The following is a 17,156-nucleotide window of genomic DNA, read 5'->3' on the forward strand; positions in this document are numbered from 1 at the left end:
CTGCTAAAGATCTGGTTTCTGTAACCACAGATTATTTCTGCCTATTCTAAAACTTTATATAATAGAAGCCTGCTAGATTCTTAATCAAAAGGAATCATAAAATGTGCAGCAAGCCATTGTCTCAAAGACTTGAGAGTTGCATGGTGGAAAATGAAATGTACAGGACAAAGATTCTATTAGTTTAGGCATTGTTAAACAATGAACAGTAAATGTTGTGTGCAGCCTTTATAGGCAGTGACTTGCCAGGCATATCGAGCTACAACATGCCCAAACTGTTGGGCATAAAATATTTTTTAACATTTTAGTTACATAAATGATTTTTTTTGCCTATTTGCTAAAAGATTAAAAATATCCATTTTCTGGACTGTGCTTTTTCATGAAGTTCACCTCCCATTGCACTCGTAAAAATAGTACATTTGCATCAGGCATGATCTAATTAGCTGATTAATTTCAACAAAGATTTAGAAAATAGTATACTGTAAAAAGATATAAACTAGGGTCTAAATTTATTTATATGTTTGAGATGAGTCCTTTGTTACATATAAGGTTTGCAAGTATTTTCTCCAGGTTTGTAGCTTTTTTCATCTCTTAATTGGGTCTTTTGCAGAAAAAAAATGCTTTGATGAAGTCCAATTTATTGATTTTTTTTCTTCTACTGATCACTCCTTTGATGACTGTCTAGGAACTCTTCACCAAGCCCTAGATGCAGGAGATTTTCTCCTGTGTTATCTTCCAGAATTTTTATAGTTTTATGATACACATTTGAATCTATAATGCATTTTGAGGTACTTTTTGTTTTTTGGCTAATTACTCCAGCACCATTTGCTGTAAAATGCTTTTGTTTTTTTCATTAAATTGCAAATGTATCTTTGTCAAAAATCAGCTGACCACACTTACGTGGGACTATTTCTGGATTCTCTATTCTGTTCCCCCAATCTACCTGTCTATACCTCTGCCATTACCATGGTCTTGATTATTGTGGCTTTATAAGTCATCAGATCAGGTAGAATAATCTTGCTAATTATTCTTATTTTTCAAAATTTTGTTGCTATTCTACCTCCCTTATATTTCCATATGAATTTTAAAATGATCTTGGCTATATCTACAAAAAATTTCGATGGAATTTTGATAGAAATTGCATTAAAACTCTATAAATTTGAGAACTGACTTTTACTATGTTGAATCTTTCAATCCATTTAAATGGTGTTTCTCTCAATTTATGTAGATCTTATTAGTGTTTCATCATTATCAATATAAAGTCCTATACATGTTTCATTAAATTTACACAAAAGTATTTCATATTTTTTGAATTATTGTAAAATGGTATATATATATATTTTTTACTAAATCGTGGTTGCCATGTTTTCCGTGAGTTGCCTCAGCCTGGGCGGGGAGAAGCAGTAACAACATGGCGAGGAGTGCCCAACACCTCCTCAGCTCACACTGCAGCACCACAACAGGCTCCACCTGGCTGCCCCGAGAGGTCGCCAGCTAGTGAGAGCAGGTGCAGAGAGACCCTTGCTACGCATGCGCACTGGAGCACCTCTTGGGCAGGTGCGGGAGCTGTGGGAGGGCTCTCCAGTTCTGACGCTGGCGCTCACGATGAAGTTTCTGGGGAGCCCCTTCCTGGGACCTTCGGCGTGCTGGCACTGCCTTCTACGCTCACGTTGCTTCCATCCGCTTCTCACTCGTACCCTTGCGCCCAATAATGACGGTATTGTGTTTTTTATTTCATTTATTAAGTATTCATTTATAGGATCTAGAAATTCATGAGATTTTGTATGTTGATCTCGTATACTACAGCTTTGCTGAATAACTTATTAGTTCTAGCAGTTTGCTTATAGATTCTTCGGAATTTTCTACATAGATCATATCATCTGCAAATAGAAGACAGGGTTTATTTCATCTCCTCTCATGTTTGCATGTTATTTCCTTTTCTTGGCTTATTTGCTGGTTAGAACTTCCACAACTAACTCAAAGACCAGTGGTAATTGTGGGCACCCTTGCCTTGTTCCTAATCATTGGTGGAAAATTTTAAGTCTTTTATAAGTGTGATATGTGCTATAAGTTTGTTTGTTTTGGTAGATATTTGTTATCAATGTGCGGAAGTCCCTCTATATCCTTATTTCTCTGAGTTTTATCATGAATGGGTGTTGATTTTTTCCAAATGCTTTGTCTGCATCACTTGATATTGTCATGTTATTCTTCTCCTTTTGCTTGTTGATAAAATGGATTACATTAATTAATTTTACAGTTTCGAACTAGCTTGTATACCTGAAATAAAAACCACTTGGTCATGATTTATACTTTAAAAATGTATTTCTGAATTATATTTACTAATATTTTGAGAATTTTTACATCTTGATTAATGAGAGATATGGTCTGTACTTTTCTTTTTATGTTGCCTTTTTCTGGTTTTGATAAATAAAATTGGATTCATAGAATAAATAGGAAAGTGTTTCCTCTTGTTTTTGAAAAGATTGTGTAGAATTGATGTTAATTCTTTAAATGTTTGGTGGAACTTGTGAGTGAAATCATATGGGCCTGGAGGTTTCTTTCTTGAGAGTTTTTAAAGAAAAATTTCAATTTCCTGAATAGTTATAGTGTTCATCAAATTATCTATTTTAAATTGGGTGCATTGTGGGCGTTTGTACTTTTCCAGAAATTGGTCCATTACATCTAAGTTGTCAAATGTGAGTATTTGTTTGTAAATTACCTTATACTTTTGTTGTGTGTAGGGTCTGTAGTGGTATCCTCTGTTTCACTGATTTTCTTTATTGCCTTTGCCTTTTCATTTTCATTGCTTTCTGCTCTTACTGTTATTGTTACCTTCTTTCTGCTTGCTTTGTATTTTTAATTTGCTCTTCTTTTTCTAGTATATTGAGTGGCTTAGATTTTTGATATTTTCTTGTTTTCTAAAAAAACATTTCATGCTATACATTTCTCTCTCAGAATTATTTTAGCTTTCTCCATGAAATATTGTTGTTATATTTTCATTTTCATTGAGTACCATGTATTTAAAATTTTTTTTTTCTTTAGACTTTATCTTTGACCCTTTCATTATGTAGGTGTGCTGTTTACTTTCCAAGCAATTTGAGATTTTCCTGTTATCCATTATTTCCTCAAATATTTTTCAGGCCCAATATCTTTTTTCCTACTCTTCTGAAACTCCCATAACATGAATGATAGACCTTTTGTTATATTCCTACATGTCCCCGAGTCTCTGTTCACCTTTTTTTTTTCCAGTCGATTTTCTCTGTTGTTCAGGTTGGAAAATTTTTATTGTTTCATCTCAGGTTCACTGATTTTTTTCATCTTTCTTCGCCATTCTGCTGCTTAGCCCATTCAACTAGTTTTAAAATTTTGGTCATTGTAATTTTCACTATAAAGTTTCTACTTGAATCTTGTTTCTACTATTTTTTGCTGAGACTTTCTATTTTTTATTTCTTTCAAGGATATTTGTAATTGCTGTTGAAGCATTTTCATGAAGGCTGTTTTTAAATCCTTGTCAGACAATTCTCATATTGGTATCATCTTCTTGTTGACAAACTGTTGATTGTCTTTCCTCACTGAAGTTGGGATCTCCCTTATTCTTGGCGATTTTCTGTCAAAACTTCTACATTTGGGGCATTGTGCATGAAACTGTAGCTATTATTTAAATCTTGTGTTTTAGCAGGCTTCTTGTGATACAATTCCAAGTTATGAGAGATGAGGACAATTCCTCACGGCTGGAAGTGGTTAGAATCTAGGTTTTCTGTTTTCCTTTCTTGACATCCAGGATTGGGCAGAGAAGGATTCCTCCTCACGGCCAGGCAGGTGGCTGGATAGGTTGCTGTGCTGGTTTGCTAATTCAGGCTCCCTACTAGACCGCTGTTAATAGTATCCTGTGTGAGAAGAGGAGGTTACCTCATTACTGCTGAGCAGTGGTGGAAATCCTGATTTTTCCCTAGGCCTTCTCTGAAACTGCCCCTTTGGAGTGAGGAAGGACACCTCCTCGCTGATGCATCGGGATAGAAGTATGGGCTCCCTAGGTGATCTCCACTGACGTCACACTGGGGGCTCATTGTCACTCATTTGGGATGAAAGTCCCAGCTCCATACTCTGATACCACCCTGGCAGAAATTTGGAGTGAGTCATTACTGTTTGATTAGTGTTCACGTCTAGGCTCTGCACTTGGAATTTCTGGAGGGCTGGTGGTAGGATCACAGTTTTTTCTTTGGTGCATCCCTGAAGTAGAATGGTTATTGTTAAAAGTTTTTCTGTGTTGCTAGCCTGCCCTTTTTCTGGCCCTTGTACTAGAGAGAAAAGCTTTTGTTCTTTTGTTGTTATTGTTTTGCTTTTGTTTTGTTTTTTGGTCTGCACGTATTGATATTTCTGGTTTGGCGCCTTGACCAGAACCCAGCCACTCAGTCTGATATATATGAGGCAGAAGGAAGTCCAGAGAGATCGCCACTGTCCTCAGGTCCTGAGGACCTGGTCTACCCTTTTCTCTCCACTTTCATTATGACTCTTAAGGAACAAACAAACAAACATACAAACAAAAATAGGAAAAAACCAAAAAACATAAAAAACAGAGTCAGTTCAATTAGATAATGGGCAAAGGACATGAGATTTTACTGAAGAGGATATACAGATGGAAAATAAGCACATGGAAATTAAGCGCATGGAAGGATGTTCGACATCAGTATCCATTAGGGAAATACAAACTAAGGACCATGAAGAGATATCATTACACATCTATTGCATCAACTAAAATAAAACATAATGACAAAATGACAGTACCAAATGCTGGCAAGGATGCAGAGAAACTGGCTGGTTTGAATGTAAAATGGTATAGTCACTTTGAAAAATAATTTTCAGTTTCTTTAAAAAATAAATAAACATATACTTATCATATGACCCAGCAATCAGACTCCTGGACACTTATTCCTGACAAATTTAAGAACATAAAAGCCTGTCCATAAATGTTCATAGAAGCTCTGTTTGTAATCAAAATGTCCCTGGGTAGGTGAATGAATGATTAAACCTCTGCTACAGCTACATTGGGGACTACTATTCCATGATAAAAGGGAATGAACTATTGATACATGCAGCAACTTGGATGGATCTCAAGAGTATTATTCTGAGTGAGGTAGCTCATTTCAAAAGGTCACATACTGTTTGACTTCATTTATATAGCATTCTCTAAATGACAAAATTGTAAGAGGTAGAGAACATATTAGTAGTAGTCAGGATTTAAGAATAGTTTATTTAGTTTCCAAGGGCTGATGTAACAAAGTCCCACAAACCAGGTGCTTAAAACAAATTTATCCTCACGGTTCTGGAGGCTAGAGGTCTGAAATCAAAGTGTCAGCAGGGTTTCCTCTAGAGCCCCTGAGAAACATTGTTCCATGCCTCTCCTAGCTTCTGGTGGCTGCTGACCACTCTTGGCATTCCTTGGCTTGTCGCATAACTCCAGTCTATGCCTCTGTCCTCATGTGACTTCTCTGTGTTTTTGTGTGTCCTCTCCTCTTCTCCTAAGGATACAAGTCATTGGCTTTAGATTTCATCCTAAATGTAGGATGAATTCATCTCATGATCCTTAACTAATTCTTTCTGCAAAAATCCTATATCCAGATAAGGTCACATTCTCAGGTTCTGGGAGGAAACAAATTTTTGAGGAGTGCTATTCAACTCACCACAGATGGTGAGGGGGAAGGGGGTGAATGTGACTAGAGGCGGGTAGAACTAGGAAGATCTTAATGGAGGTGGAATAGAGCTGTATCTAGACTGTATTTAGGTTCCATGAGTCTACATTTGATAAATGGCAGAAACTTTAAGCACTGATTCTACCAATATCAATTTTCTCGTTTTGATAATCTATTATAACTATGGAAGATGTAACCATTGGGGGAAAAGGGTTTAAAGGGTACCTAGGACCTATTTGTACTGTTTTGTAACTTCTTATGAATCTATTCTTCTTTCAAAAAAAGAGGATCTAGTAATTTTCTTACAGATGACAACTTTTCCTTTCATTATGTGTAAGTATTCCTTGCTTTCCTTTGTGTTTAATATAAGAAAGAGATTTTTTCTGCTTCTTCAAAAAAGGGAAATAATATATAATTGCTAAAGTGTATCATGAGTCATGTGTTTAATATTATAATAGATTGCTTATGGTGTCACAGAGTTTATATATCTGCTCAGAATCCTGTAAGAATGAGATCCAATAATTGTCTTATTGCTTCTGAATTGAATATCAAGCCTAGGGTGTCATTTTCTTTTCTCTCTTTCTTTTTTAAGAGTGTCATTTTCTACATAATGAAGGTAAATTAAAACCCAAATTAACTGTAAAATGTCATATTGCATCTTATGTATTCAAAATTCCTTTCTACCCTCAAACTGATTTATGTATGTTTAATGGGTTTTGTTGAAAAGAAGATGATAGAATGATTAAAGATTTTTAAAAGCACAGAAGCTTTTCCCTAAAGGTAAAAGGGGAACCTAAGCAATCTCTGTATTTACATAAGCCTTTTACAAAATAGATGAAATGGAATAATGTTTGGGGAAAATCATTAGCACTGGAAATTTATTTTACAAAAAAGAAAGAAAGAAAAGAAAAGAAAACCTTCAGTGGTAAATGTGTCATTTACAGTGATTTCAGTGTTATTACTAAAAACTTATTTGAAAATCACTTTTCTTACTAAAATTTTTTGAATTTCTAAAATATACAGAAGAATTTCTCTAGGGCTTAAAACCATGTGAAAGTTATATTTAGATAACTGACTGGCAGGTGTCAGTTCAGTTAAAAATGAGATTGCTGCTCCTCTGTCCACCTCAAATTTAACACAAAATATGTTACCAAGGAGAATTTAGACCTGATTAGGATTGACACTTTTCAGAGAAAACTTCCATAAGTGAAATCAAAATGTCATAAGGGAAGTAAAGCTGTAACAGAACAGAATTGCAAAGAAAGGAAAAAAGAATCACAACTCAGTTTATGGATCGTTTGTAAGAATGATGATGCTATTTTCTAATTAGACTTGACTTTCAAATTTTCTATTTGCAGATAGAAATGAGCCATGAATTATTACTTTGAACTATCATTCTTAATCTCAATGATAGCAGGCTTACAATGAATTTTTTAAATGATACTTTTTCCTACTTAGTATAATAGTATAAATATTAATAACAAGAAGAGTACTCTATACTTATCTAGTAACTTCAGTGTTAGAACATCAAAGGATATTTTACAGATTAAGTGCTTCACCTTTGTGGTAGAATTCACTAGAAATTTAAAAGCAGTTACAGTGCATTGCAAACTGGTCTCATGTGAGGTGAAGTATATAATTTATTTTTCAAAATTGAATCAAGGGAAAATGGCCAAGATAAAATAATTAAATAAGGAAAAGTGTTAAATGTATTTTATGAATAAATATGGAACCAAGTATGAAAACCATTGCATTAAATAAACCATATAACGTTTTCAGGAGGTTATTCAGGATTCACATATTGTTTCAGTACCCTTACTATGCAACCTTATTGACTGTCTTGGTCAGCTCAGGCTGCTGTAACAAAATACCATAGACTGGTCTGTAGTTTAAACAACAGACATTTGTTTCTCCTAGTTCTAGAGGCTGGGAAGTCCAAGAACAAGGTGCCAATATATTCCGTTCTTGGTGAGGGCCCTTTTCCTGGTTTATAGAGGGCTACCTTCTTGCTGTGTGCTCATGTGGCTTTCCTCAGTACTTACATTTGGGGAGAGAGAGAGATCTCTGCCTTCCTTTTCTTATAAGGGTATTAATCCCATCACGAATTCCCACTCTTGAAACCTAATCTAAGCCTAATTCCATCTCCAAATACTATCACACTGGGGATTAGAGCCTCAACATATAGATTTTCAGGGAACACAAACATTCAGTTTATAACATTGACCATTCAGTGTGATGCTGAACGCAGTTGGTGATGAGTTAATCAAGAATGAGATCTTGCAGTGCCTGAGCTTTTGTATGGCACTTTTCCTTTGTGAATTACATTGTTAATACAGTAAACTAACAAGGGGTTCATAGCGTTCTGTTTAACACTTACTTTACTGCAGTAAAACTACTTAAGTATTGATTCTCCATCACTAGTTGGTTAGCTCCCTGAGAATAAAGACTGTGAATTATTCGTGTTCATTTTCCCACCTGCTTAGTGCAATTCCTGGTGCATCTGACACCCTTTTGTTCTAGACTGCCTTCTTAAAGATACTTTTGTAACAAACAGCCTTGGAAAATAGAGGTAGTATCTACTTCCAGAGCAAGGACATGTATTTTTCTTTTCTTTTCTTACTGTTCAAGATAATAAAGATATTGTCTCCCTCCCAGGCAAAGGACAGATTTGCTTGCAGTCCTTTATACTTCCTCAGCTATGATTCAAACCCACTGCATGCACAGTACCTATTTGGACCACTTAATGTCCTCCCCACGGGATTTGGTGGTTAAAGGAAAATAATGATACAAATGTAAGGTTCATACAGTTCTTTGTACCCATGAGTAATAACGTCTCTTGGCTCTGTCCTGAGACTCTTTTGTCACTTCTGACAACATCCATGAAACTATGTCAGGCTAACTTCTTAGCATTCAAGAAGAGTAGAATCTCAGACCCTGCACATTTATGGACATTTAGGTACTCAATGGATGTATGTTAAATGTTTTTCACTGAATTATGGATGACAAAAGGAAAAAAATAAAACTCAGTCATCTAGTCTACATTTCTCTTCACCCATTTAACACATGAGGAATCTGAGGTTCAAATAAGTTAAATGACTTATTCTCCAAGGTGATGGTTAAAACATATTTTTGTGAACATTTAGTCCATGGGTAATTATAAACTTTATCGTTTTGCTTTATTTAGATATCTAAGGAATTTTATGATCATGTAGAATATAACTATAAAAACATTTTGCCATGTGATGTAGTGCTGATGTTTGTTTTTTGCATTTACAAGCAGATTGGCAGTAATGAGAAATGAAAAAGGAAGACAATATATACATAATGAATACTTGATGAGTCCAATTTTTTCATAGTTTAATTAGGAAAAAAGTGAAAGAATTAATTTTTCACATGGTCCATGGTAAGATAATCGTACACATTTTGGCAAATCTATATTATCCAACACATTAAATCAATGCTATTGATTTAAATTTTATTGATGTTAAAATTATGATCATATTCAATTGGTAATTTTGTTTTTTAAACTTGTATGAACTATGAACATGATATATCTATAGTTATATTTTTATATAATATAAATATAAGAAATATTATAAGTAATATTATATTCTAATAATCTAAATTAACAGGGAAAATACATAATTAAGTTTTCTAAAGAAATCTGTACAGGTGCCTCAACTTACATTTCAGAAACTGCTCCAAGCCATAGACAAAACATAGATTACTTTAAAGCCAAGATCTTTCCATTGTGTCATTTTTATCTCCTTATTATTTACTATTTCTCAGAAGAAGAACAACAGAAAAATTTCCCTCTTGTCATTTAAACATTGATGAAGTGAAACAATTTCAGAACCTAAGTTATTTAGTTTCAAAGCTAGTAAATGATCTCGTAGTTGTGATTGAAATGTTTGAAGTTCCATTGACAAAAGGATATGGTAAAATATAAATCACTGCCATATTATTATTGATTCTATATTGCAATGCACTTGAATGCAAATTTGTGAAAATCAACATTTAGCTAAATGTTATACAATCCCTTCATTTTCTTACAAGATCATAACTTAAACACATAATATTCTCCCCTCTTCTCGAGCATTCAAAATATTTCAAGTTAACAGTGATCATTTTGGATATAATCCCACCTTCTAGTAAAATTGGTACATTTTCTTCTTTGGCTTATTTATTTAAATTGTTATTTATCATGTATAGTGTTAGTTATGCTATGCTCATTCTTTGTGATACAAGCTATTTATCTTCAGACCGCTTCTCATGTTATCTGTTCTTACCTTTTATTGTTTCTCATGTTATCTGTTCTTACCTTTTATCGTTATTATAATTATGAGATGACAGAATAAAGTAAATGAGTCTTAAGTTATGTAAAAATGAATATATTTTAAAGTTATACGTATTTTAAATTGACTTTACATATTGAAATTTAATCCATGACTTATGTTAATGTAACTTACACCACAGCAGTAATGACTTCTTAGTGGCAGAGCCAGAGATACTTGATCTTTGTCTGGCAAATGTTAACTTTAAAATTTATTTTTCTTGGGCTTCCCTGGTGGTGCAGAGGTTGAGAGTCCGCCTGCCGATGCAGGGGACACAGGTTCGTGCCCCGGTCCGGGAAGATCCCACATGCCACGGAGCGGCTGGGCCCGTGAGCCATGGCCGCTGAGCCTGTGCGTCCGGAGCCTGTGCTCCACAATGGGAGAGGCCACAACAGTGAGAGGCCCACGTACCGCAAAAAAAAAAAAAAAAAAAAGATTTATTTTTCTTAAAAAGTGGTAACATTTCATCACCAATATTTAAATTGACCTTCCCTTTAAAGCAATATAAATCTCAACAGCAGAACCCTGCCAAAGGAACCTGTATGTTGTATGGAGAATTATTCTGACATTTGTTATATTGGACTAAATTTGGGTTTCTTAAGCCACATTCTTATGTATTGATTAGAATCAGAAGGCATTTAAGAGGAAACAAAAAACCTAACTATACCTTTGTTTGAATAGTAATAATATAATAATAATCACAAATTCTAATTTTTTGACTCAAAATCTATTGATTGCTACTTATTGATTATGGAAATCCTGTAACCCAGGGTCAGTAAAACTGATGGGAATAATATTTACCAATCCCCAAGTCCTGGGCGGTGGGTAGAGGAAAGATTTGAATGGCCCTAGGGGCTCATTTCCTTTCTCACTTTGAGAGTTTAGTGGAGGAGAACATGCTCAATAGATCTGAGTTAGCTCCAGAAAAGAATAGGCTGATACCAGCAGCTGTGGTCTAGAGACTAACCCATTCTAACCTGACCAATTTCTTAACAAGCAAACTTGCATTATCACAATTCACATAGATCTCCCTCCTCCATCTTGTCCCTATAAAATGTAAAACAGTACGGACCCTGTTCCTATAAATGTGTAAAACAGTATGGAACAGATGTTCATATAAATATGTAAAACACTATGGATTTTTCTCCACTGGGGTATTGGTTTTAATGTATGTGGATTACTTTTGCCCAGCATGAGGTTTAAGATAATTAGATTTCCTGAATATATACTATACACTTCTCTACTGTCTGTTTTAATATTTTAAAACTCTCATATCTATACCATATACACACACATTACCACCATTAACACCACCACCATTACCACCATCACCCCCACTAACAAATAGTAATTGGTGTCAGAATAGGAATATGCTATAAATATAACCTTAATTTCCATGAATAAAATTATATGTTGGCTTTAACTTTAAGAAAGGCATAGCTGATAGGTAGACAAATGTAAGTATAGATATATACATATCTATATCTATATCAATATATGTATCCTTTTGGTTCTGTTTCTCTAGAGATTATGGTAATGAGAGTGGTTCTAGAGGAAGCGAATTTTAAGGATGAGTTTTATGAATTGGTTTTAAGATTTCTGGAACTGGTTCTTTAATCTGATTAGATGTAAAGATCTTAATGACACCGATGATCCATAGCATGAACTAGTAATAGAAATACACAAAATATCGACATTGGATGCTTCCAATCAATCACTTATAAGACTCAGGGAGCTGGGGGACTGAACATTGGGATGCATGTGTCTTTTTGAATTATGGTTTTCTCTGGGTAAATGCCCAGTGGTGGGATTGCTGGGTCATATGGTAGTTCTATTTTTAGTTTTTTGAGGAACCTTCATACTGTTCTCCATAGTGGCTGTATCAATTTACATTCCCACATACAGTACAAGAAGGTTCCCTTTTCTCCACACCCTCTCCAGGATTTATTGTTTGTAGATTTTTATTATGGCCATTCTGACCAGTGTGACGTGATACCTCATTGTAGTTTTGATTTGCATTTCTCTAATAATTAGTGATGTTGAGCATCTTTTCATGTGTTTGTTGGCCATCTGTATGTCTTCTTTGGAGAAACATCTATTTAGGTCTTCTGCCCATTGTGGATTGGGTTGTTTGGTTTTTTGATATTGAGCTGCATGAGCTGTTTATATATTTTAGAGATTAATCCTTTGTCAGCTGCTTCATTTACAAATATTTTCTCCAATTCTGAGGGTTGTTTTTTTGTCTTGTTTATGGTTCCCTCTGCTGTGCAAAAGCTTTTAAGTTTCATTAGGTCCCATTTGTTTATTTTTATTTTCATTATTCTAGGAGGTGGGTCAAAAAAGATCTTGCTGAGATTTATGTCAAAGACTGTTTTGCCTATGTTTTCTTCTAAGAGTTTTATAGTGTCCGGCCTTACATTCAGGTCTTTAAGCCATTTTGGTGTTTATTTTTGTGTATGGTGTTAGGGAGTGTTCTAATTTCATTCTTTTATGTGTAGCTGTCCAGTTTTCCTAGCACCACTTATTGAAGAGGCTGTCTTTTCTCCATTGAATATTCTTGTCTCCTTTGTCATAGATTAGGTGACCATAGGTGCATGGGTTTATCTCTGGGCTTTCTATCCTGTTAAGGAAGAGATTTTAGTACCTTATGTGCTAATAATTTGCACATGCCTGAGGACAAGCTGCTAATATTTGGCTTCTAGTTTTTGAGTAGATAAAGCAAAGGGGTCAATGGAATATGTTAATTCAATGCCCATAAGATGAAAACATATGGTTTGATTAGGAAAAGCAAATAAATGCTTGGAAGAATTTTATCCTCTAAGGCCTCATAAATGGACGTTAGCTAATGTTAAGGAAAATGTTCTTAATGTTAAAGTACAGTATTCTGAGTGAAAAATCATGAGTATCATGCAAACATAACATTAAAATGACAAATACCTTATTCCAGAAATTCATTTATGGAGAACTAGTAAGATTTATGATGGCTTCAAAGATCATTTGAAAAACTAGGCATTTATATGTAGTGTTAGGGTAAGATTTCTCAGTTAGATACAAAACTGGCTAATATCCTACAAGGCCCTACCATGTAATCTATTTCTTCCCCTGGAAAGAAAGTGTTTGCCTCTCTGCCAGAAAAATTCTGCAAGTTAATCATAGGTTGGAGAGGTGATAGAAAAGTCAAGCCTGGCACTGCACTGAAAGTACAGCTAGTAATCTCTTAATAAGTCATTAAGGCTCAAGAGACTACCACTGAAAAAATAAAGAATAAAAAGAAAAGGTGTGGTGAAGTCTAAATAAGCAATAGCAAAATAAAGAGAAAGTAATATAAAGTGATGAAAGGGATAAACACGAAATAATATTTTCAGAAAAAATTTGAAGTCTCTTTCTCTTAGTTGAAAATTGCTTTATGTGTAAACTTTTCTGTATTTAATATAGCCTATTCAAATAAAATATGCTGTGAGTTTTATAGAGGAATTTGTTTAATTAAAGGCAGCTTCTCATGCATAAAATCATTTTCCTTAAGAATGAAGAAATGCATATTTAAAGATTCAGAGGATTCTTTTTTCAGCTAACAAGTTAAAATCCCTTAAGTCATTTTGAAAATTCTAATCCCTAATTATGTTTAGTTTATTATTCTCAGAATTCTGTAATTGACCTCTGGTGCATAAATATAGGAGAGAGTTTCACATGGATATATTTGGGGTGCAGAATGCTGGGCTTATAGATAGACACTCAGTAGGTATTCTTTATCTTATTTGAGTAATCATAACTATAAAACTCTCTCATATGAGCCCTGTTCTATCCCGATTTTTAATAAAACTGCCTTTTGAAAGAATAAATTATTTCATCTTATTTCTGCAAATTGTAAATATGTCACTGACTGATGACTTAGATTATATCTGTACTGATGACCTTGAGCTAAAAGGTTTAACATCCCATTATAAATCAATCCCCTGAGTCTTCTTTCTTCCCATTTGTGTTTTGTTATTATGTGCATGCCTGAATACTGTTATTTAAAGATACATTAGTGCTCTTAAGCACATACTGCTAAGTAACTCTAGTCACTCTCTTGTTTCCAGGAGAATATATATTAAATATTTATCATCAGAATAAACAAAAACTACTTACATTATAATTGTGATTCTCCCAAAATAAATCTTATCATACAAGAGTACTTAACCATCTGTCAGCACTCAGAGATTTGTTTTTATCTCCAGATTAAAAAAAAATTGTTAATATAGTAACATTTTTGAATATTATTTCATTCAAGGAACAAGATTTTGTACTGGAGAGAGTGTGGAGAAAAGGGACCCTTCCTGCACTGTAGGTGAGAATGTAAATTGGTGCAGCCACTGTGGAGAACAGTATGGAGGTTCCTCAAAAGACTAAAAATAGAGTTGTCATATGGTCCTGCAATCCCACTCCTCGGCATATATCTGGAGAGAACTATAATTCAAAAAGATACATGCAACCCTATGTTCATAGCAGCATTAGCCACAATAGCCAAGACATGGAAACAACCTAAATGTCCATCAACAGATGAATGGATAATGAAGATGTGGTACATATATACAATGGAATATTACTCAGCCATAAAAAAGAATGAAATAATGCCATTTGCAGCAACATGGATGGACCTAGAGATTATTATGCTAAATGAAGTAAGTCAGAAAGGACAAATACCATATGATATCCCTTATATGTGGAATCTAAAATATGATACAAATGAACCTATCTACAAAACAGGAACAGACTTGTCCTTGCCAAGGGGGAGGGGGAGGGGGAGGGATGGATTGAGAGTTTGGGATTAGCAGATGCAAACTATTATATATAGAATGGATAAACAACAAGGTCCTACTGTATAGCACAGGGAACTATATTCCATACCCTTTGATAAACCATAATGGAAAAGAATATAAAAAAGAATATACATATATGTGTATGTATATCTATATCTATATCTATCTATATCTATCTATCTATATATATATATCTGAATCACTTTGTTGTATAGCAGAAGTTAGCACAACATTAAAAAAAAAAGGAACAAGAGTTTGTCATTCTTTAGCTAAGTTAGCAAGGAAAATTATGGAAATGTGTGTTTTCCAAAGAATAATATCAGAGCATGTATAATTTTCTTTTTAAAAGTATCTATCCGTTTGTTCATCCATTATCCATCTGTCCATCATTCATCCATACATCTATCCAAGAAATATTTGCTGAAATCTACCATGTCCCAGATACAGTTCTAGGTACAGAAATAAAATGAACCTCTGTTCATATAGGAACAGTACATTTACTATAAATTTAAATTTTGATTGATTAGAGTAGACTTCTGTTCCTTTTAATGTATAGAATGTTATCTGACACACAGGGATATGGGACATTCTGGGTTTGATTTATCTTTTTATCTTTGCTTTCTCTCTTCTCTCTCTCTTCCTAAGTTATGCTTTTTATCTTTTTCATCTGCTTTCTGTTTGTATACCTATAACTTACCTCCTGTTACACTGAGTTATTTTACTATTCACATCCTCTATCAATATTTTTTTTACTTTAAGCAATTATGTTTCTCTTGCCACACAAAATTTTCCTTATTTCAACATTTTTCATGATAATTTGAATTCATTTTATTGAAAGTGTAAATGCTCCCATTAAAGTGCTTTTATTTTAAAACTTGTATGGAAGTACAATGAACACATTTTTTAAAAATTCTCCTTTTATATTTTTTTCACTATTTTGCCTTCACTGCAGTGCATTTGCTCTATTTCCGTAGGTCTCTATTTTTCAGTTATTCATTCTCTTTATTTGTCAGTTGACTTTAATTTGCTTAAATTGCCTACTTATATTTATATATCATAATATATACTATTTGGTATTAGTAGCTAGTATGGACTCTTGACATCAAATATTTTTTTCACAATTTGATTTTCCCTGGTAAGTCATGCTCACTTTTGAACTCCAAGCAGGGTCCAGTGATGGACTGTTGGGCACCTTCTGTAGGTCAGTATAAAGTTGCCTCACCTTAAGTGGGATGAAAAAGAATGACCTTAAAGGCAGCCTACTCTTCAGTTCAGCTGGAGGCTTCAGGATTTGATAGGCAGGTAGAACCCTCAGTAATCCTCTTCTGACAGCAAGAAAGTGGTTAATTAATAACTTTAAAATTTGTGGTGAGTATTTTTCTGAGAACATTAACTAGAGTAAAAGTCAGTAAGCCTCCTCAGAATGAGGAAGTGGATGTAGAGATTTTAGGCCTGGCAACAGAGCATAGTCCTTCATAACTCTTTCATCAGCACCTCTTGAATTTCTAGGTGGGGTTGATACTTCCCTTTCCAATTGGTCACTCTTAGGAAAGTTGGGGGAAAAGAGACACATTTATATGCTTAGGTCACCTTCTCTGTCCTCTCTTACTGTAGTTGCTAATTTTCCGAGTTCGTTCTAACATAAAGAAGGAAAAAACTACATTAAAAATACTATACATTTTTAGCTCTAAAAAATAAGGGTATAGGTGCAGAATTCGTGTCTCTGCACAACTAGGGCACCTACCAGGCACTGGTGGGGGACCACAGACACCTAAGGGAATGGGAGAAACCCCCAGCAACCAGGTAGGACGTGGGGAGTGGGGGGAGTGAAGCGGGAGGAGAAGTGGTGGCCAGACAGGACTGGCGCCCCTGAGGGGTAGTTGGGGGAGGGGAAGGGATCCCATGCCCGAAGGGGGAAATTGGGGAACCATTGGGAGGACAGATGATTGAAAGGGAGCATGGCCAGGTTCCCCTTACCCACGTGGGCCCTGGAAGCCTGCTGAGATCCCAGTCCTAATCCTCTGCCCACCAAGGCCCCCCTCCAGCCACGTGGATCCAGAGGGAATGGAAGGGAGGGAAGGGAGAGCAAAGGTAAAGCCTGGACCTCTGAGACTAGCACCTCTGAGGTGAGGCTAGGGGAGGGAAGGAGTTCCTACACCCAGCAGGACCCACCCACATTTAGGGGTCCAGCAGGGATGGGGGAGATGTTGGGGGGGGTGCGGAGGAACAGAAGGGAACGCAGCCAGCTCTTTCCCTGTCCACTTAGGCACCAGGGAGCCTGTTGGACTCCCAGACCTAATCCTCTGCCCTCGCAGCCTCCCTGCTGCCATGCAGAG

This window comes from Aethalodelphis obliquidens, unplaced genomic scaffold (genome assembly GCF_003676395.1).
Source record: "Aethalodelphis obliquidens isolate GAN/ISIS:26980383/991018 unplaced genomic scaffold, ASM367639v1 scaffold4, whole genome shotgun sequence".
Lineage (NCBI taxonomy): Eukaryota > Metazoa > Chordata > Mammalia > Artiodactyla > Delphinidae > Aethalodelphis > Aethalodelphis obliquidens.